Source organism: Sinohyriopsis cumingii, chromosome 11 (assembly GCF_028554795.1).
Source record: "Sinohyriopsis cumingii isolate HCF-2022 chromosome 11, ASM2855479v2, whole genome shotgun sequence".
NCBI classification, from domain to species: Eukaryota; Metazoa; Mollusca; class Bivalvia; order Unionida; family Unionidae; genus Sinohyriopsis; species Sinohyriopsis cumingii.
Window position 1 is genome coordinate 108,045,731 of NC_142971.1, and position 21,575 is coordinate 108,067,305.

Here is a 21,575-nt window from a genome sequence, read left to right on the forward strand (position 1 = left end):
GAAGCCTTCATCTGCTTGTAATGGAAGGTACATAAAATAAAGCACTGAAGCCTTCATCTGCTTGTAATGGAAGGTACATAAAATAAAGTATTGAAGCCTTCATCTGCTTGTAATGGAAGGTACATAAAATAAAGCACTGAAGCCTTCATCTGCTTGTAATGGAAGGTACATAAAATAAAGCACTGAAGCCTTCATCTGCTTGTAATGGAAGGTACATAAAATAAAGCACTGAAGCCTTCATCTGCTTGTAATGGAAGGTACATAAAATAAAGCACTGAAGCTTCATCTGCTTGTAATGTATGGTACATAAAATAAAGCACTGAAGCCTTCATCTGCTTGTAATGGAAGGTACATAAAATAAAGTATTGAAGCCTTCATCTGCTTGTAATGGAAGGTACATAAAATAAAGCACTGAAGCCTTCATCTGCTTGTAATGTATGGTACATAAAATAAAGCACTGAAGCCTTCATCTGCTTGTAATGTATGGTACATAAAATAAAGCACTGAAGCCCTAATCTGTTTGTAATGGAAGGTACATAACATAAAGTATTGAAGCCTTCATCTGCTTGTAATGGAAGGTACATAAAATAAAGCACTGAAGCTTATCTGTTTGTAATGGAAGGTACATAAAATAAAGCACTGAAGCTTCATCTGCTTGTAATGGACTGTACATAAAATAAAGCACTGAAGCCTTCACACTGAGAGCCTTTGTCTGATTGTAATGGAAGGTACATAAAATAAAGTACTGAAGCTTCATCTGATTGTAATGGAAGGTACATAAAATAAAGCACTGAAGCTTCATCTGCTTGTAATGGACGATACATAAAATAAAGCAATGAACCCTTCATCTGTTTGTAATAAATGGTATATTAAATAAGTACTGAACCCTTCATATATTTGTAATGAACGTGCTTTAAAAAAGTACTGAAGCCTTGAACATCTATTGGTAATGAATGGTATATTAAATAAGCACTGAACCCATCATCTATTTGTAATAAATGGTACATTAAATAAGCACTGAAGCCTTCATCTATTTGTAATGAATGGTACATTAAATAAGCAATAAAGACTTCATCTATTGGTAATGAATGGTACATTAAATAAGCACTGAAGACTTCATCTATTTGTAATGAATGGTACATTAAATAAGCACTGAAGCCTTCATCTATTTGAAATGAATGGTACATTAAATAAGCAATAAAGACTTCATCTATTGGTAATGAATGGTACATTAAATAAGCACTAAAGACTTCATCTATTTGTAATGAATGGTACATTAAATAAAGCAATGAACCCTTCATCTATTTGTAATGAATGGTACATTAAATAAGCACTGAAGCCTTCATCTATTGGTAATGAATGGTACATTAAATAGGCACAGAAACCTTCATCTATTTGTAATAAATGGTACATTAAATAAGCACTGAACCCATCATCTATTTGTAATGAATGGTGCTTTAAATAAGTACTGAAGCCTTCATCTATTTGAAGTGAATTGTATTTTAAGTAAATCAATGAAGCCTTCATCTATTTGTAATGAATGGTACAGTAAATCAAGGAAGCTTCATCTATTTGTAATGAATTGTATTTTAAGTAAATCAAGGAAGCCTTCATCTGTTGGTAATGAATGGTACATTAAATAAGCACTGAAGCCTTCATCTATTTGTAATCAATTGTATGTTTAATAAATCAATGAAACCTTCATCTATTTGTAATGAATGGTACATTTAAAAAAATTCATTAGGCTAGTATATCTGCTGTTGATATTTTTTATTTTTCAGTGTTAAGTAAATCTTACTTATTTTTTAAATTTTATTTTTCAAATCAAGTAAAATATTTGAAGAAAAAAATCTGAAAGCAATACATTTTTTACTTTTAGCATAATGTTTTAGCCTAACGATGAAAAAACCCATTTGATTCAATGTACAATAATTGGTTCTAATCTTAATGAGCTTAAAATGCCTTGGTTACCATGGTCTTTACACCTTTTCTGTGAACGAGTTTTTATTTTGTTTAACAGTAGCAGCACATTTTCTTTTCCTGATGATATTTACACATATATATAAAGTGTATTCAGTTGTGAACAACAGATTTATTTTTGCAGATTAAGCTCTTTGCTGTTTGATTTCAGTTGTATATAAAATGAACAAAAATTGATTCTGACCTCCCAGTGCATTTTGGGAATGCCAATCTGAGACAAAACAGTTCACATTTGGGTGCATATTACACACAAACAAATATGATTGGTTGGTTTTAAATGGAACTTTCAACACGTCATTGGCAATATCAATAAATGGGAGTGCCTTTTCAAAGGACAGAGGCTATGGCTTGGCACATATCAATCCAGCAACCCATGAAAGTCTAATGTTCCACCAACAGAACTACTGCAGCTCCTAAACAAGTATGGTCAATGCTTCCAAACTTGGGACTGACCATTTAACTTTTATGGTAGAGAGCCAGAAATAAATTTGAAAATAATTCTGGTCTACAAAAAGCTTTTTTTTAAATTCTCTTGGTCCAATTTATGGACTTATTTTCTCCTTTATACTAGTTATAAAAATTGTCTTGAGGTAAAAGAAAAGTAATATCCTGGTTCCAAAAGAAAATCCCCCCCTCCAATTAAATGGGTGTTCGCTCTGTAATAGTGGTTTCACTATCTAAGGATGACCTTGTCACAAGTCACAGAGATTTTTTTGTCATTCTCTTCACTCAGTCCAGTCAATACAAATACTGTATAACAGTTTAAAATCCCCATGGCAAAGATAATCATGGTATTGCTATTCATTGTTTGTTACAACAGCCAGAACTGCAATTGGATTCTACCAGATCTTTACCATTTCAGTTTTAATTGAATTAGACAGATAAGAAATTGGGAATTCTGTGACAGTGATGAGTACCCAGCAAACCATTTTTTATGATGGAAATTTGATTAATGGGAATTATAAAATTGCTGAATTTCCAAACTCCATTTCTTGATTAAGAATCAGCTATAAATTTCTTTCATTGTTTACAGTTACTGGTAAATTTGAGATTGATTGTTGGCCTAAGATGTGTATTCCTACCCTTGTTATTCCACATTCACCTCAGGAATGATTAGGGGAGAGAAAAATAATATGTGCTTGCCTTTTGATTTCCACAGTGTTTTGGGTGGAAGCAAATTTTGTTAAACAGGTTTATAGTTTGCTGTAGTTATAAATGTAAGCTACAAGTAAGTCAGTCTGAAAGTGTTGAAAGTGCAGCAAGCAGGAGTTTACATAGGGCTTGCATTCAAGATGCTGTTACATGTTATTTTATTTTCCCCCTTAATGGAAAAACCATTTGATTTTTTTTTTCTTCAGTGAGTGGATTTGCAATAGCTCTGTTAAAGTTAATGGATGTATATTATGACATTATTGCTATTGTAGCTTTGTGGATTTAATGCCATTTCTTTAACCACTGGAGGAATTAAGAACCTGTGGAAAACCCCAGTAAGAACAACAGATCCATGGGAACCTACTGGCCTGCTTTCTCACATAACCACATTTGCCAAGGCCGATACTAAAATCCATATGGACAGAGGTGAGATGTCAGTGATCGGTAGAAGCAAGTGCTTTAGAATTCTCAGACACCCAGGGCTCCCCTGCCTCAGAAACTTTTATCCTCCCACCCCACCCACTTCTAGTTGAATTGTGAAGGAAAACAGCATTTTGGCTGTTCATTTATTGGTGCATTGGTTTATTCATTCATTGGCAATGACTTCATTGATAATATTTCATTGTTCATTGGTATGTGCATATGTTCATTACACTTTGGCAGCATCCTCCAAATCTTGGACCCTATTTCACCTGCACTAATCAAAATAACCTTTTCAGAATGTCATCAACTTCAAATAGCATCTCAGTTCCTTGAACCATTCCTCCACTGGTTGAGTGAGTAAGGAGGCTATTGACTTCATGAGATCTTACATAATGTGGGGCAACATATATGCAGTCTTTTCTGCAAACTTGACAGAAAGCTTTGAGATACAACAGTAAAGCAAGCCAATCCACCTTGTTCCACATCAACCACTGGCATATATATCAAGATGAAACAGTATCCACTGCACTGCCATCCGATTTGATGCAGTTGGAAACAAAAACTTGTCCATTCAGATTGTTTATTGTGTTAACTAGAAAGATATACTTGGCAATAATAACAGCAGCCTCCATAAACATAACAACACATTACAAGTAAGTTTCCTCAGTTTAATCTTGCACACACTTTCTTTCAAACCAATGCATATGGCCATAATGAAAGTCATCATGTTGAACATCTGTAAGGTCACATTATGAGTTTTCACATTATTCAAACAAAATCACTTCTTTTGGGTAGTAACTCTTTTATCAACAAAAAGGCATGTGATCAAAACACTCATGACAAGCTACAAATGCCAGGGGTAAATGTGAAACAAAGTGGATTGATGACTCTTGTCTAGTGAAAGGTAATTATTAAAAAACTATTATTTTGATTCTGCATTAATTTAAAAATTATGTTATAAGTATCTTGTCATTCAGAGCCTTCAGTTATTCATGTCCATCCATCCATTGACAGAGACACCAACTTTGTATAACATGGACCTCTCCCTCAACACTGGGTACAGTCCATTGTCTGTTTTTGATCAGTTTAATGAGAGTATTATCATACCCACCTAACTTTACAAATTTCACTGAACAAATGCATCTGGTAAGTTATTGCTGCTTTTAAAATGTGGCTGGCAGGTGGGGGAAAATAATTTTAATCATGAGATACTTGCCCATCACCATTGCTGAATGCCTTCCTCCCATCCATCTCTGATGTCCTGGAACAATCGTCTGTGAAAAAAGATGACTGTTCTGCACATATAACATGTAAGGTTCCTGAGAGTATTGAGTCATAGTAACAATTCTCCACTCTGTGGGTGGCTGTATTAACATCAACAGATGGTGGTTTTTCGACATGAAAAACATTGAGCTGTGCAATAGCAACAGCTAGGTATTACATAATTAAAATTAGTTTTACACACACCCTCCAACTGCCTGCTAACTATGCAGTACTTAGCCTATTGCTATTGACAAATGCCCTCCTATCTGATGTCCTAACCTAATCATTGTCTTTGAAAAAAGATGACTGTTTTGCACATGTTAATGTGAGGTGCATTGTGTCTTATTGACCATTCTTCACTCTGTGGGATGTTGTATTCACATTAAATGGATTAGTCTATGAAAAAGTAAAAGCTATACACTAGCCATAGGTAAGTATTGCATCATTAAAATTAATTGTACACCCCGAGAAAACTACATTTTACATCTGACAAGGACCATCTTATTAATTTTACATCATAGCAAACATGCTTGTTTGAAACCTTTTTCATCAAAAACCATCTTTTGGCTGGGTTTTGGCCCGAGTCATTTGGTTGTCCAGCTTTAATTTCAAGATGTTTTAAGATACTGGACATTGTAGTTTTTCTACTGGGGTTGGATTTTTTTTTCCTGACAAAATTGAATCACCAAGGGTAAAGAAACCCAAGGCTTAATGAAAGCATCCTGTAAATTATGATTTCAATTCATATGACAGACATGTAACTATATAGACACAAGCTGAAGATTCATTGGTAAACTTAACTTTTAAAGCTTTTTCAAAGATCTTGGTTATGGGCAAGGGAAATTCAACAAAATGATCATGCCATTATCTTTGAAAAGAATTTTATTAAACTTTTGTACCATAGGTAAAATCAATCAAAATGTTTGGGTTGAAGTTGTTGTGTTATAATACTACATTAGGCTTCTTAGTGAAATGGTCAGCTGTTCATTAAGCCAGTTGAGTGATCTAATGCCCAGTTAGGCTTCTTGGTTTTAATAATCTATTAGAGCTATCAATGTTCCTAACAAGGTTTTTTCACTTTTATAAATGTTAAAATTGTAATTCAGTTGGTAAACAAAGAGGTCAATAGAAGATGACCATGTATTGGTGTCCATCACATCTCCTTTTTGTCAGATTTTAATCATATTGGTCAAGTTCATTAGGTCCAGAGTAATTCACTGATTCTTTTACTTATTATGACTTCTGGTTTCTCTTAAAATAAAGCTCATGTGTACGGAATATCATCATATAATAATTTCTAATATAGAGATCATATGAGGGTGGGAGGCTTTTTAATAATGCCTTGCTGTAAATATTTTTAAACACTTCATCAAAATTTGGCTCCATGCCAGTATGACTGGAAATGTAAATAGCCAATGATTTTGATATGCAAAGAGGCCTCAGTTATTGTATTAACTGCAGTTTAATGTGTTGAAGTAACTTTTCAAGAGAAATTTTTCAGTACATCTATAGTGATGTCATGCAATAAATAGGTCCAATGTAGAACACATTTTCAAAAACCATGATTTTGTTTCTTCCTGCTTTTGGATAATATTTGCATTTAAATTCTCAGTCTCATCAATTTTCGGATTTTAAACTTAAGAATTGCATAAAATACATTATATGAGTGTGTACACCCAATAAGAACTGCATTATGCTAGATCTTCCATTGCATAATGTGTCAGGGTATTGCTAGTCTGTGCAGATAATCATAGTGTCAATAGCAAAATCCTTCAGCCCCTTAATCACAAAGCCATGCTCAACATTTCAAATTAGCCTCAGTTGCTCTTTTGTTTCATGATTGACATGCAACCTGCTTGTTCAGATCTTGCTGTCAGATCAGTCCAGGTCAGCTGACATGATGTTTCCTGGGGCATGGGATTTTAGTTAGTTTCCTTGACAAAACCAATACACTTTTCTAGTAATAAATGTTGCTCCAAATCTACAGATGCAGTCATTAGGACTCATCCGAATACTTTTGAGTAAGATTAGGGGACCTAGTTTTATGATGAAGGAGCCTTGCCCTGTCATAAAATTTTACTTGGCATCAAATATGGCCACCATTACTGAAAACATAACAACCTTTAAAATGCTTCTTCTCAGAAACTGCTAAACAGAACCCAATATAATTTGCTTTTGCTCCGGCCAGGTCTAAGAAAATCTCTCAAATTCAAATAAAATATTTAAAACCAGAAAAATGAGGAACTGTACTATACTAAAGTGCTTTTTTATGAGGGATCACTTAGTAGTTCTGTTAGTAGAACACTTTATTGAGGGATCACTTAGTTGTTCTGTTAGTAGAACACCAATCCCTCACTTTAAGACCCTTCATTATTATGCAATTCCTGTACAAGGCAAGTATGATCATGGATCCCGCTGCATTAAGTGGTCGTATAATTGTATCATACCATATATACTCATAAGATGAGTCCACCTGCAAACTGCACAGACCCAGATCTGCCGTCACTTAATGCACTGGCAGATCTGAGTCTGTGCAGTTTGTTAGGAGTAGTCAGCAGAACAAGCAACATAGACCCTGATCTGCAGGCACATTATGCTATGGCAGATAAGGATCTTTGTTGCTGCAGTTTGAGTGGATTTATAATTATAAGCAAGTATACTTCATTATAAGCTGGTCTCATTATAAGGCAGTACTGGTTTACTGTTTTGCTTCCATGGACAGTAATATTTCAAGAGTATAGTAGTAGAAGCATCAATCATATAATAAAATGTAACTCTGCTTTAATTAATTTTGCATGGTTGTTTTAATTTCTTATTTGGACATCCTTTTGCATCAGTGTTAACTAAATGGAGACTTTATAATATCATAGCATGATATGTACAGGTCTCGTGTTGGGAGCCACTATTGTGTTAGAACTCCCAGAGTGTTGTACTTTAATCTAAATTCTTGAGGAATTCCAACTGAGCTATTGATTCTAATAGTTTTAATAATGGTCCCATGTTTGTGAACATTTACATAGAACCCTCAGGGGACTTTCTTGATCTTGTAGCACAGGAGGAGATTTCAAAATTAGGTTTTCTGCAAACAGTGACCAATTCTAACTCTGGATCAGTGGCAAGGGCATCAGGCCTGTTCTGACTTTCAGGGTGTTTTCTTCCAGGTTTACAATGAACCAGCAGAGAAACATTGTTGGTTGATTGTACAAGACAAGACCAGGTGATTCAGAATTCCAACCACATTGATATCAGATTATATTCCATGAAAATGTGTTTATATAAAGATAAAGATAGCATTATGGGGAAAAGAAGAATCTCACAGAATTCCAGCACTTAAATATCATTGTCATTCATTGGTCTTTGCTATTTGTTTTATCTAGGATGAAACTGGTTGTAGTCAATGGCTGCATATTAGCTTTTATATGTTTATAATAAACGTTCACATAGTAATGGTTTATAGTAAATGTAGTCTTTCTGAATTAATTAAAGACCTTGTGATGCAAAGAAGAAAAAAAACTCGTCATGCGTCACCATGGCTTATTCTTCCAAGATTTAATGTTAATGTTTAGCATTACAGTTTTGGTCCTGACGGATGAACTTAGAGTTCACCTGTTTGTTGTTTTGTTGTGTTTTCTTCACAGCTTTTAACTGTCAGGGTTGAAAACCTGGTTTCACAGCTGTCATTAAAAAAAGATAAAGTTCTTTTGCTGTGGACAATTACCAGAATCCTCACGGTAATTAGATTTTCAGAAGATTTAAAGTTACAGTATTTGTCCTTTTATTGTCTGTCCATCTATCACTTGTTTTTATCTTATGGTATGATCCTTCCTTTCACAAATGTTGTTTAAAACTGTTGTTCAAAAGAATGATTTGCAGACTTTGACCACATTTGACAACAGCATCTTGGTATCTCACCTCTGTCTGTGTGGATTTGAGTCTCGGATTCAGCTAATGTGGGTATGTGAGACAGCTTGCCAGTAGCTTCTCGTGGGTCGGTGGTTCTTTCCGTGTTCTTCCTCCACCATTAATACTGGCCACCATGTATAGCCTATCATGTCTTGAAAAATGGCTTTAAACCCTACAACAACAACAAAAGCATCTTGGTATAAAGGTAATTCAAATACATGTATTATTTATTGAAATAATGCCTGAATCCACCATTGATTATGGCTACTGTCACTGATAAATCTTTAAACTACCGGGATTTGACAGAAAGCATTCCAGCATTGACACCTATCTGCCTTCAAATATGACCACGATTACTAAAATTAGAAAAACCTAAAAATCAGTGTGACCCTTTACCCTCATTTGCGCTTCAGAGACTCCCCAATTTTTAATTTGACCCCCCCCCCCCAGTTTTGATAATAAAGTTTGTTTTTAACTCAGTCTGACCCCCAATTTCGACACCAAGGTGTTTTTTGACTCTCAGTCTTCCACCCCTAGGGGATACACTGTAAAAATTACTTCTCAAACACCATTCAACATATTTGACCAAATTTGACGGGAAGGTTCCTGGCATGAAGGGCTTTTGAATTTGGGATGCCAATCTACTTTTAGATATGACTGACTTTATTAAAATAGACAAAACCTTTAAACGACTTCTCAGTTATTGCTCAAATTGACCAGATTTGATGGAAAGCATTCTGGTAGATAAGGGCTTTTAGATTTATACCAATTATATCAATTTTGCACTCAAATATGGCTGCTATTACATAAAGTGGAAAATCTTTTTCAGCAGAATTTGGCCACATTTTACAGAAAGTATTCCAGGGTGCCTGAGTGGTCCACAGTGCTAGCCTATTCAGATTACTGAAATTTCTCATTAGTCCTTGTGGGTTCAAGTCTTGGGCTCAGCTTGCCAGTATGTATCTATGGATTGATGCTTCTCTGGGGTTTTCACAGGTTCTTCCTCCACCAGATATACTGGCTGACATGTATAGCCTATATTGTGCTGAAAAAATGTCACTAAAGCACAACAACAACAACATCTAACTTAATTAAAATCTAACTTAATGGAGATCAGACAGACATTAAAATTCATGTTCTGTTTACCTTCAGTACTCTGTCTACATATTTTCAGCAGCCTATCAGAGAAAGCATTGCATCGTTAACAAAGATAGGTTCCAAATGATTCTTTTCACTTCGAGCACATTAAAAGTTCCAACTCATCTTTGATAAATTAAAAGGTAAATAAAACATGGCCTTGTATTGGTGTCTATGAGATCCACTTATTTATATCTTGATTTGAATCAAATCGAAATAATTCTGACGTGAAGGTTTTTAATTTATACAAATGATGTGAGTCTACTATGAAAATGGAGCTGCCTTACAAAAAATATAAAAACCTTTGATTTCAAAAACACCACTTGATATATTTTGATCAAATTCAACAGAATGTGTCCTGGCTTGAATTCCTTTAAGATTTGTACAAATAATGATGTTCCATTGGAAAAGTAGAAAAACATTTGGAAAACTTTATCTCTTAAAGTGCAGAATAGAATCTGATCAATTTGAATTTAAGCATCCTGGCATAAGAGAATTTTCCATATTGGACAAATGATGCTGATATATACCACCAAATATATTCTCTTATGTTAATATGGGTTGTTTTCAGCAAAAGACCATATGATTTCTAGTTGGTCCTAAACAAAACTGGTGCCAATGTGATATTAAATATGGGTACCATGGCAGCAATCTTAAAGAAAATCTTATTATTACTACCTCTCCTGAACAAAAACTTGTTTTAATATCAGTAATAGCTTACCAGTCACTGTTGTTAAGCTTTACCTTTCCATGATGGAGAATGTGCTAGATGCACCATCCTCAAGTTCTAGAAAATCTGAAGTTTGAAAATCTTTTCATACAAGAATATTTGTAACAAGTAATTCTTTTCAGACAGCAGAACATCAGTTCCTTGTAATAGACTCATTTTTGAAAGAACCGTTGTATCCGTTCTTCTAATATGATTGGAACTTTTTCATCTTAATGAAGCAGTGTTCATGAGTGGATCAAAGAGGATCTAAATGAATGTACAGCTTTTAAATGTCAAATTCCGGTTGACCCGGTGTGATGTATCAGGAATTTAAGGTTTATCTTTTACTGAGTAATGATGATATTGGATAAAGTGGGGAAGCTTTTCCCAGGCGTAACAATGTATGTATGCACAGGTTTTAAATACACATTAGAACAACCAAGGCTGTATGGTTCCCATTACAATTAAGCAACAGGATGAAAGTAAACATGTTCTTAAAGTGTAATCCTATCACTACAAGCCACTTAAAGATTTTGGCACTCATTCATTTTGCCAGATATTCCAATTTAGAAATCTCTCCTCTTAGTTTATCAGTACCTGAGAATTTCATTGCCATTGGTGTTAAACCAGTGTTGATGTTCATATAAATATTTATTATTGAAGTGAGTTTTTGTTTATGCATATATCAGGTAGAATTTTCCTACAGTTTGTGAAAAATCTCAAAAACCTGCACAATATGCTAGGTAGATGCAAGCCTGATTTAGTGCAGAAATTTGTTTAAAATATAAAGAATGTACACAGCTGACAAAATATTACTGCCATGGGAAATCAAAAAAATTTCAAGTGCCAAAACCTGAATAGATATCACTTTTTTCAGGAAAAGTTATTTACCCTCCACAATTAGGTTTCAGGAGAGGCCATTAAATTTACACAGAAGAATATTATGTTTTGGCCATTAAATTTTTTTTTGGAATGACTGTCAGAAGCAGATTAAGGAATCAATACTAACCATGTCTTTTCCATATGCACTGACATATCAGAATGAGCAACATATTTGAACTACATTCCTAAATGATGCATACTGTGGAGTGTAACCTTCATTAATGATCACCATTTTAGTGATCATTTATGGAAATAAACCTTAATTAGGCAACAATTGGGCTAGGTCAGTGATTTTTTTAATTCTTTCCTTCAGGCCATTTTTTAAGAAAGGTTGCACTATGTTTACAGTGAACAGAAAGTCCTGCAATGCTAGGGATGTGTCACCACATTTAGGGACCTTGATAATAGGTCAGTAACATGCTTTCTTTGCAGGACTGGTTCAATTGTTGGAGCTGGTATGTGCAAGGACTAAAGTTCTGGTCACTTGGCCATAATCTTTACCTTTCTAGTCGTTTTCTGGGGCTTGAGTGGTCTAAAGCGCTCTCCATTACGGATCACTGCCATCTCACCTCTCTGTGTGGGTTCGAGTCTCAGATTCGGCTAATATGGGTATGTGAGAAAGCATGCCAGTAGCTTCTCGTAAATCGGTGGTTCTTTCCGGGGTTTTCCCGGGTTCTTCCTCCACCATTGATACTGGCCGCCATGTATAGCGTATCGTGTGATGAAAAATAGCGTTAAACCCTACAACAACTAGTGGTTTTCTAGAAAATTGAACAACTGATTGAATAATAATCATTACCTACCTCAGTGGTATATGTGTCCAGTTGACAACATGCCCAGTGGTGAATTTTTGGTCTGAATATGGTGACAAGAAAAGCATGTTTGGCAACAAACGTTATCTTTTATCAATGCCATTAGTGACCCACGACAGAGATTTACAAAACAAAGAGACCTGTCACTGTTCATTATTAGCAAAATCACTATTTACACTGCCCATTTAGTCTGTATAAAGTTTGCTAATTGTATAATAAAACCTGTCTTGAAAGCCCACCATTCTGCAAACAAAAGTGGTCTCAGAACAGAGGACTTCTCAGATTAATCAGTACATTTAGAATGTGACCTCTCAAGGCAGGTGGCCTTTCATGGCAGTAGTCTGACAAGACAGGTTTTAATGTATCAGCTGATAATCACTGTTGATGCACATGATTGCACTATCTGGGTCAGGAAGTGGCCCAAAAATTTAACTGGAGTGACATTGATGAATTCAAAAGCTAAGATATATGTGCCCTTGGTTATTGCACACTGTGTTTTGGCCATATGGCTTAAAATGAGCCTGACAGAAACCATACATTGTAACTTATTTTATCGTATTTAATCATTTGTAAGTCCAGTTAAACTGCAAACAACAAAGATCCTGATCTTCCATGGCATAATGCGCCAGCTGATCAGAGGCTATGTTGTTTGTTCAACAGATTACTCCTAACAAACTGCACAGATGAATATATACCGGTACCTTAGTGGATATTGTGTCCGCCTCAGATACGGGAAGTCGAGGGTTCAAAAACCCTGCTAGGCACTCAGCTCTAAGAGGTTAGTGTTAGGACTAGTCGGCCTGGTGTCAGGATAATGTGACTGGGTGGTACATAATGTCTGTGGCATAATGCCCCACTGGTATCACTATAAACTACCACACTGCAAACATCAGTGATATGACTGATTTTTTTTTAAAAGTCCATATCACACACACACAGTTTCTAACACTTCTTCAAAAAACGCGTCAGAAAATGTCTAAAATTATTTTGAAAGAACCCCCTCATTGCATGTACATGGGCAAGTACATGCACTGATGTCTTCACACCATAGGGTTCATCTATTCAAACTATAGTAGTCACTAATGTAGACTGATGAGTAGCCTTTATTTTACAACTACATGTTTAGTGGGTTACCATATATACTCACTTATAAGTCTGGGCAAACTGCAAACCACAAAGAACCTTTTCTGCCGTAGTATAATATGCTTGCAGTTCAGGGTCTATGCTCATTGCTCAACTAATTACTTCTATCAAACTGCATAAACCCATATCTGCAAGCACCTTATGCAACAGCAGATCTGGGTCTGTGAAGTTTGCATTTGGACTCATAATCATGTGTATAAAGTAATTCAAATTGAAATGTGTGAATCTTCTGGTTCTGCTTGAAAAAATACAAAAAAATTAGCTTGTTTTGCTTTTGATATGCCTGCCATAAAGTAAAACATATTACCGATATGTTATAAAATCCTTCCATCTGCACATCAGACTGTGTTACCGATTTATTTCTACACAGAAACTCCAGTTGTCCAACATCTACAGTAGGGGTCTTAAATTCAGATCACAATGAGGGCCAAATGAGGACTGGTACATTGACCTAAGGGCCACATCACTGAAACCTCTTCATACCCCGAAAGTGGCTCATATGAAAGGTAGCCAGTTATTGAAATGTTGGAAACAAGAAGTAAATGACGTAACCATCAAATTCTTTTCAAAACTGGCTGGCTATGAAAACAAATTTGCATTATTAATTATTTTACAAATTCAATATGTCATTGCAAGCTGCAGGAAATAACTTTATAGGATGCATGCAGCATTTGAAACCCCTGACCTACAGTACCAGACTTTTTAGATAAATCTTGCACTTGGGATAAGTAAGAAGTCAGTCCATTTCATGATCAAAAAGTCAAATATCAGGTCACTGTAAGTGAAAAATTATTTCTGTACAATAACATTACAGGGTTATATCTTGAATATGCGATTGTGGAAATTGCTTTAGAACTAAAATAAATTAAAAAAATGAAAAAATCTTTGCAGGCCTAATCATGAAAGAAACAAGGACAGGACACACATTTTCATGAATCATGTACTTTTCTTTGCTCCCATACAATGGACCATGATTGCGGTTGGTTGGTAAGTGATGGTAGTTGAAGAATGCCTAATTTGGTTAAACCACCAGTTAAATTTCTGTAATGTCTAATGACATTCAGCTTGATGTTGTTGTAGGTTTTAATGCCATTTTTCAGCACACAATAGGCCATACATGGCGGACAGTGTTAATGGTGGAGGAAGAACCCAGGAAAAGCCTGGAAAGAACCATCGGCCCACGAGAAGTTACTGGCAAGCTTTCTGACATACCCACATTGGCTGAATCCGAGACTCGAACCCACGCAGACAGGTGAGATGGCAGTGATCCGTAATAGAGAGCACTTTAGACCACTGTGCCGCTTGGGGTCCCCCAGCTCGATGTAAATACATATTCTGTGAAAAACCCTAGGTTCAAAGTCAAGATCTTATATTTTTGGACTACCATCATTATAAGGTACATGTACTAACAGATCTTAATCTATACAAGCTTATAAAAAGAACCCAACTGCAAATTGCACAGATTGTTAGGAGTAATCAGTAGATCAAACAACATAGGCTACAGCAGATCAGGATCTTTGTTTTTTTGCAGTTTGACTTGACTTATAAGTGAGTATATATGGTATGGCTATTTGTTATGTTAATGCTAGACATGGCAGTGGTATAATAAATGATGTTCAACTGTCTATTGACTTGCAATATTATGTTATAATTTCAAGAAACATGTCTGTACAGGATGTATTGCTGAGATTCATTTCACTGGTACTTTCATGTCAATGCAGAGATCACTTAGTGCAGTTTCAAACTTTAAGGATGAATTTCATGATTGTATTGTGGAAATGCAGCCTGGTCACAGCTGTTGACTGCCAAATATAAAAAAAAAAGAACGTTTAACCATGAGAAAGTGAATATGGACTTACTGTTATATTTTAGCACCAGTTAATAATGAATACATTATAAAACTAACCCTTGTTCTACTTTTATGTTAGTTACTTTTTTATGACCTGTTGAGATCCCTTTAAAGCAAGTAGATTGGTCCCCATTTTTCAGCTGGGGGAAACTGGGTTTACTAAATTCTAGATGCAACCTGACATTAGTTCTACATCACAAACCTGGACCAAACTTTGTAAATAGTTTGCACTTGGGCTAAAGAAGAAGAACCCTGCTGATCCAAAGGTCTGAGATCTAGGTTACTGTGATATATGGTTTTTGCACACAATTGCTGTGAAGCAGAATTTTTAAAAATATTTGTTTTTCTGATTACATTGAACAAAAATTAGGATAGGTAGGTTGATATAAACTTTTTTTGTTTTTTGATTTTGTTTTGGTCCATACAGAAAGAAATGAAGTATGAACTAAATATAAGCGTCAAATGCATTCTTATGTAGTAACTTCAATTATAGTTGTATCCTTTTTTTACTGACATTTTTGTAGATTTTTTTAATTTTAATCCAATTTTATAAATTTATATATACCTCCCCTTCCCCAGTGTAGGGTCAGCTAGGAAAAGTAGGTCAGTTAGGTAACCATAACCACAGATACTTTTTTATGTAGCCTTAATAACAGCATACTTTAACCAGAGTTTGTGAATGACTTACGCTTGTAATTGATTAGAAAAAAGTCTTCTGATCTTTGGGTCAAAGGTCAAAATCACAGATTTAAAATAAATTGAATAATAAATTTAATACTTTATCCAGAGTTTGTTTGCACTTCAGGTATGGATAAGATATGGGTCATTGGATCTTTGCTAGCCGTGGTAACAATATGTTAACCCTATCTACAACTTGGTAGATCAATAAGATATTTTGGTGCTTTGTCCTAGCAACATCTATTGGATTTTATTGCTTCCTCCCTTAGTATGTAATGCCACTAACCAGTAGCATTTAACAGCAGTGATTTGTACATTGGCTAAAAATGGTAGAGGCAATTGACTTCAAAAGGATACTTGATAAGTTTAACATCGAAAGTATGTCTATGCACCAGAGTGAAGCCATTATATATGTATTTGAGACAAGGATATATTTGTACAAACACAGACTGGCAGTGGAAAATTGCTTATTTACGAGTCCATTCCAGTTGTTTACTCCCTTCTCTAATCTTGTAGGAACAGTGTTCAGATTTGAATATGTAGATTTTGATTGCATGCAATGGCTTGCTGCCGCATCCAGATTCTGGACTCAATAGGTCATGGTTATAATGGTGAGTCTTATAAGAAAACTTCTGGTCAGTAAGTTTAGTTCAGTACCACTCTTAACCAACATTCCAGGTCAATGAAACCTAATGGTCAATAATCTCTATCAACCATGTCCTTGTAGTGCCCACAAAGATTGTTAAAGTCAGGGTGGGCTTATAATGTGCTGCTCATGGTAGTCTCATTTATAATGAGGCAGTTATGGATTTCTACTTGTTATCATTGATACTTTGCTGTCATAATCTGTTAATTACATTAATTCTCCATGCACAATTAAGCTAAAAATGTATGAGTCATTTGTCAGAGAGATGAACTTGGAAAAGAATGATAAGATATTTATGGATGTTTTGCAGCAGTTGCACCAGCAGGGAATGCAAGCATGTGATTTGATCAAAGTTATGTATAATCCAGGTGGAATACAATTATCATCAGATTGTAAACAGCAACCGAGATTCATCGAGTTGTGTTGTAATGAATGGTTTCCAGAAATGAGAAACATCATTATGGCCAAACCTTGATGTTCTATTCTGATTCTCATTTGACAAATAGCTCTCTACAAGGTAGCAGTTTTTATGTGTTTTCCTTGTGGTAGGCCTGGCAGATTCTTTTAATTTTAGTTTGTTGCAGGCGGTAGATTCATCTGTATGTTACTTTTTGTTTCTATATCTTTCCTGTGAATCCTTCCATTTTGCTAAATGATTACTCAGCTGATTAATCCCAAAATTCCATTTATATACAAACAGCTGTCAGCCAGTGGTTGAGTGTTTTGAAATTTTGAAACAACCATTGTCTTCTTGGGCAAAATGTAATTCAGTATGTAGTGGCACTTATTGTACACTACTTATCTGAGGATCTGTGGTTTCCTAATGGTCAGTTATCTAGACAGTTTTCATTCTTAAGCCTGCCCCCCACCCAAACACAGAAATATCATGACCATATTAAACACAATTGAACTCACCAAAAATTAGCAAATGGCTTTATCTATTAGTAAAAAGATCAGTACTACAGCACATAAATTAATTTAATGTCAGTGCAATGACTGAAGTTCTTCAGAATACAAGACATTACTGATAATAAATTAATAAATTTAACTATTGGCATATTTATACAATAGATATTGCTCCAGTCCATGCTTAAGACTGATCTGTTCCAGTCTATGCTTGAGACAATGATATTGTTCCAGTGTTTGCTTAAGATAATGATATTGTTCCAGTCTGTGCTTAAGACAGTGCTATTGTTCCAGTCTATGCTTAAGACTGATATTGTTCCAGTCTATGCTAAGATAATGATATTGTTCCAGTCTGTGCTTAAGACAGTGCTATTGTTCCAGTCTATGCTTAAGACTGATATTGTTCCAGTCTATGCTTGAGACAATGATATTGTTCCAGTCTATGCTTAAGACAGTGCTATTGTTCCAGTCTATGCTTGAGACAATGATATTGTCCAGTCTATTCTTAAGATAATGGGGACACTCTACAGATATTATGAACTTCTAAGAGAGTGGTGCATGTATTGTGAAGTTGTTTACATTTGCAATTTGCAAAATGTGGAGAATGTTGGTATACCACTTTGTTACTTAAATGTACTGTGGATGAAATTTCTTTGGATATTGTACTTTTGGAAGCTATACATGATTTAAGCAAACAGCTAAAACAACTGCTTCCTTGTGCTAGAAAGATAAGCCTGAATTAGTTTAAAGTACACTATCTTTAGCAGCTATTAAATGTGAAAAATAAATTTTGCCAGACTAGACAATACCAGCTTCTAAAAGTACATTGAATGAATTACCGCATATATAAAATGTATTTAAAAAAGTTATCAGCTTTTTTTCAATACAATTTACCTCTGAAGACCAATAAGTAAAAATGACCAAGCGGAGCTAGCAGTTTTTGGAGAGGTGCAGGTCTGAAGTATGGCCAAGCTGTATACTCTATAACCTACATTAAAGCCATCAATCATACACCAAAATAAAGGGAATTGAAGGTTCTTTTGAAGAGTGCTTAAGATATACATGGTCTTTTATAAATAGCCAGTATACCAGTGAGGAAACCAAGGGAAATTCTGTTTCTATAAAATTCTAACCTATGCCAAATATGAAACTGTAGAGCATCACCAATGATATTGTTTGATCTATGCTTAAAACTGATATGGTTCCAGTCAAGGCTTAAGACAATAATATTGTTCCAGTCTATACTTAAGACAACACTATTGTTGCAGCCTAGGCTTAAGACGATATTGTTCCAGTCTTTGTTTAAGACATATTGTTCCAGACTGTGTGTAAGACATTGATATTGTTCCAGTCTATACTTAGGACAATAATATTGTACAGTCTATCCTTAGGACTGATATTGTTTCAGCCTATGCTGAAGACAATGATATTGTTCCAGTCTGTTGTAAGGCAATGATATTGAAGGAATTACAGATTTTACATGGCAGTTGATTTCATCGCTTGCAGCAGTGTAAAAGAAAGTTCTTTTGGATACCTTTATTATGGGTTGCAGAACGTGATTATGACCATGGACAGTATTTTCCAGCGATAGGTTTTTAGTCACTTTTATAATTTGATATTCTGTCAGATACATTGCTTCTTCTCTTTTATACATTTATAAATAACTGAATAAATGGGATATTTGATTTTATAAGTAACTTTGATCCATCTTTATTCTTTACAACGCAGATCAGATGGAGATACAAGCTCAACACCACTTTTTTGAATTTGAGGATGCAATCTAGGTTAACCTGTTTGTTCATTATTGATTTAAAAACGTTGTCAGTATAAACAACAAAATAATATTGTCAGGAAACTGCAGAACAAATCAGATCAGTGTGATTGACCTAATGTAAATGAGATTAATTTCTCACAGTAGGTCTTCACATCCAAAATGTTTATTATTTGAGTTAGTTGGGAGTATATTATCGTTATGATGTTGTCTGAGCATCCTTCTGCTTCTAAGCCAATTTCCACAAAATATCTCAAAGTTCTCCATCATCTTAAGTTGCCAAAAACTTTGTGGCTAACTTGCACTTGTGGTAAGGAAGAACTTTTTCAGTTCTGTTCTCATAATCTTATAGGTCCCAGCCACTGTGACTGAAAGAAGAAAACTGGTGTCTGCACGGTAATTCAATTTGTCTACCATCCACAGGTGGCAAACCTTGTGGGTTGCTTGCAGTTGTGTTAAGGAAGAACTTATTAATTTTGTGGTCAAAAGGTTAATGGTCAAGGTCACTGACAAAGAATAGAAATGGTTTCTGCATAATGACTTGAGTTCTTCACCATCTACAGTTACTAAGCTTTATTGATAGCTTGTACTTATGATAAGGAAGAACTCTATCAACTTGGGGCTTAAACATCAAACATCAAGGTCACTACTTGAAAGAAGAGCATATTTTGCACATTAACTCAAGTTCTCCACCATTTATAGTTATCAAATTTTGTACATGGCTTTTGCATGGAGGAAGGAAGACATCTAATATCATAGCATACGGTGCAAGGTCAAGGTCACTGTGACTGATAGAATAAAAATGGTTTCCTTGCAATAACATTGGCTCTACATCATATATTGCAACCAAACTTTGTGAATGACTTGCACATGGAGTAAGGAACAAGTCTATTGATTTAGGGGTAAAAAGGTCAAAGTCACTGTAATTGAAAGAAGAGTGGACTCTACATATATATTTTTAGATATCTACAGAGAGGAGTATTAAACATGGAGCAGGCAAATAATGTGCTGTTCACTGTACTCCTATTTGCCGAAATTGTAAATCAAGTGACTATACAATATACATCACAGTGGTGATGATAGCATTTCTACAGGTGATGTTGACCCCAGAGTCCATCCCTTCCCCCAATGGGCTTAAGCTTGAGTCATATCTTGGAAACTATTGAGATTCCCATCATATAAATATTTATATACGTACTGAGCTAGAATATATAAATTTTACATGCAATACATACATAGGCCACTGTAACCTTCTTTGCATGCTTTAATGAAATTTACATGTTTACCATTAGGTCAGTTTTTGGGACACCACTGTTTGTACAGTTCTGCACTTGCTTGTACAACCAAGAAAAATATATATGCATGCATCCTGAAAATTATAATCCACCATGCCTAAAGTAGTTTCCTGTAGAGTTTATGCTTGTCATCATGTTCACCTTTTGCATTCAGTTTAATTATGGGAACACAGTTGCTAGGACCTTCATTGAACTTGATATGTGAATGCATTTTGATGAGTATTAAACAGTCATAAAAAGAATATGTCTCTGTGACCTAGTTTTCATGCTTCATTGATCATGTACACATTTTGTGTTCAGCAGCTGAGACACTATTGCTTGCTGATCATGAAACCTTCTGTCTGGGTACATTCTTTGGGTAGACTTCAACACCAAGCCAAAATATAGTTCACCTTGAGCTACATACATTTCAAGCATCAGTGACAGTATACATCTTTTATGTTTAAGAGTTTGCTTGTACAATAAAGAAACTGAATATATCCACTCACTGTGAGTACTACTTCATCTGGACATTAAAAGTAGGTTACAGTGTCCTTGTCCTAATTACACCTTTGCAGCTTAGGTGAGTTTGTTGGACCCATGTGGTGATAGCTTTATAAAACCTGATGTGATCCTGCATCATGAGAAGTACATCATCATCACATCAGAGACTAGGATTCTTGTAACGTTACACAATCCACAGGGTTTGTCTTCATTACCACTTGGAGTTGTTCATCTTGGGTATTGACAAATCCAAATCTACGGTGTCATTAATAAATATGTGCAGGTGAAATTTGCTGTCTTCTGACAAGTTCATTTCTTGTTTTACAAACACAGCCTAGTTTTGTCGAATGAAGGTGTTCATCATATCCAGACATTTTTTTAGCAAGGTTCTTCATTGGTGAGGGGAAGCAGTTTGTAAAAGCCATCCAAAATGATTTAGAAGAAAATTTTTATATCTTAGATCCACAATGGCAACTATCTGGAGAAGAAAGATATTGCACTATCCAATTAAACATGTTATCAGGTACCAAAGCTTCTGCCAAC

At 35.2% G+C, this 21,575-nt stretch overlaps 1 protein-coding gene and 1 long non-coding RNA gene across 9 annotated transcripts in view; one reads left to right on the plus strand and one right to left on the minus strand.

The window, feature by feature from the left end:
* Positions 1–21,575, plus strand: part of LOC149789250 (mRNA-decapping enzyme 1A-like) — a 228,845-nt gene that overhangs the window by 80,599 nt on the left and 126,671 nt on the right. The window lies entirely within an intron of this gene.
* LOC149789251 (uncharacterized) overlaps positions 1–21,575 on the minus strand; it is a 44,963-nt gene that overhangs the window by 8,938 nt on the left and 14,450 nt on the right. For 3 of the 7 annotated variants that reach the window (XR_016424336.1, XR_016424337.1, XR_016424335.1), the window contains one exon: positions 4,772–4,829. This is a non-coding gene — a long non-coding RNA (uncharacterized LOC149789251). Of the gene's footprint in view, positions 1–4,771; positions 4,830–10,579; positions 10,812–12,252; positions 12,478–12,962; positions 13,221–21,575 lie in introns of those variants that run through there. The other 4 variants (XR_016424339.1, XR_016424340.1, XR_016424338.1 and 1 more) reach the window with 4 other exon arrangements.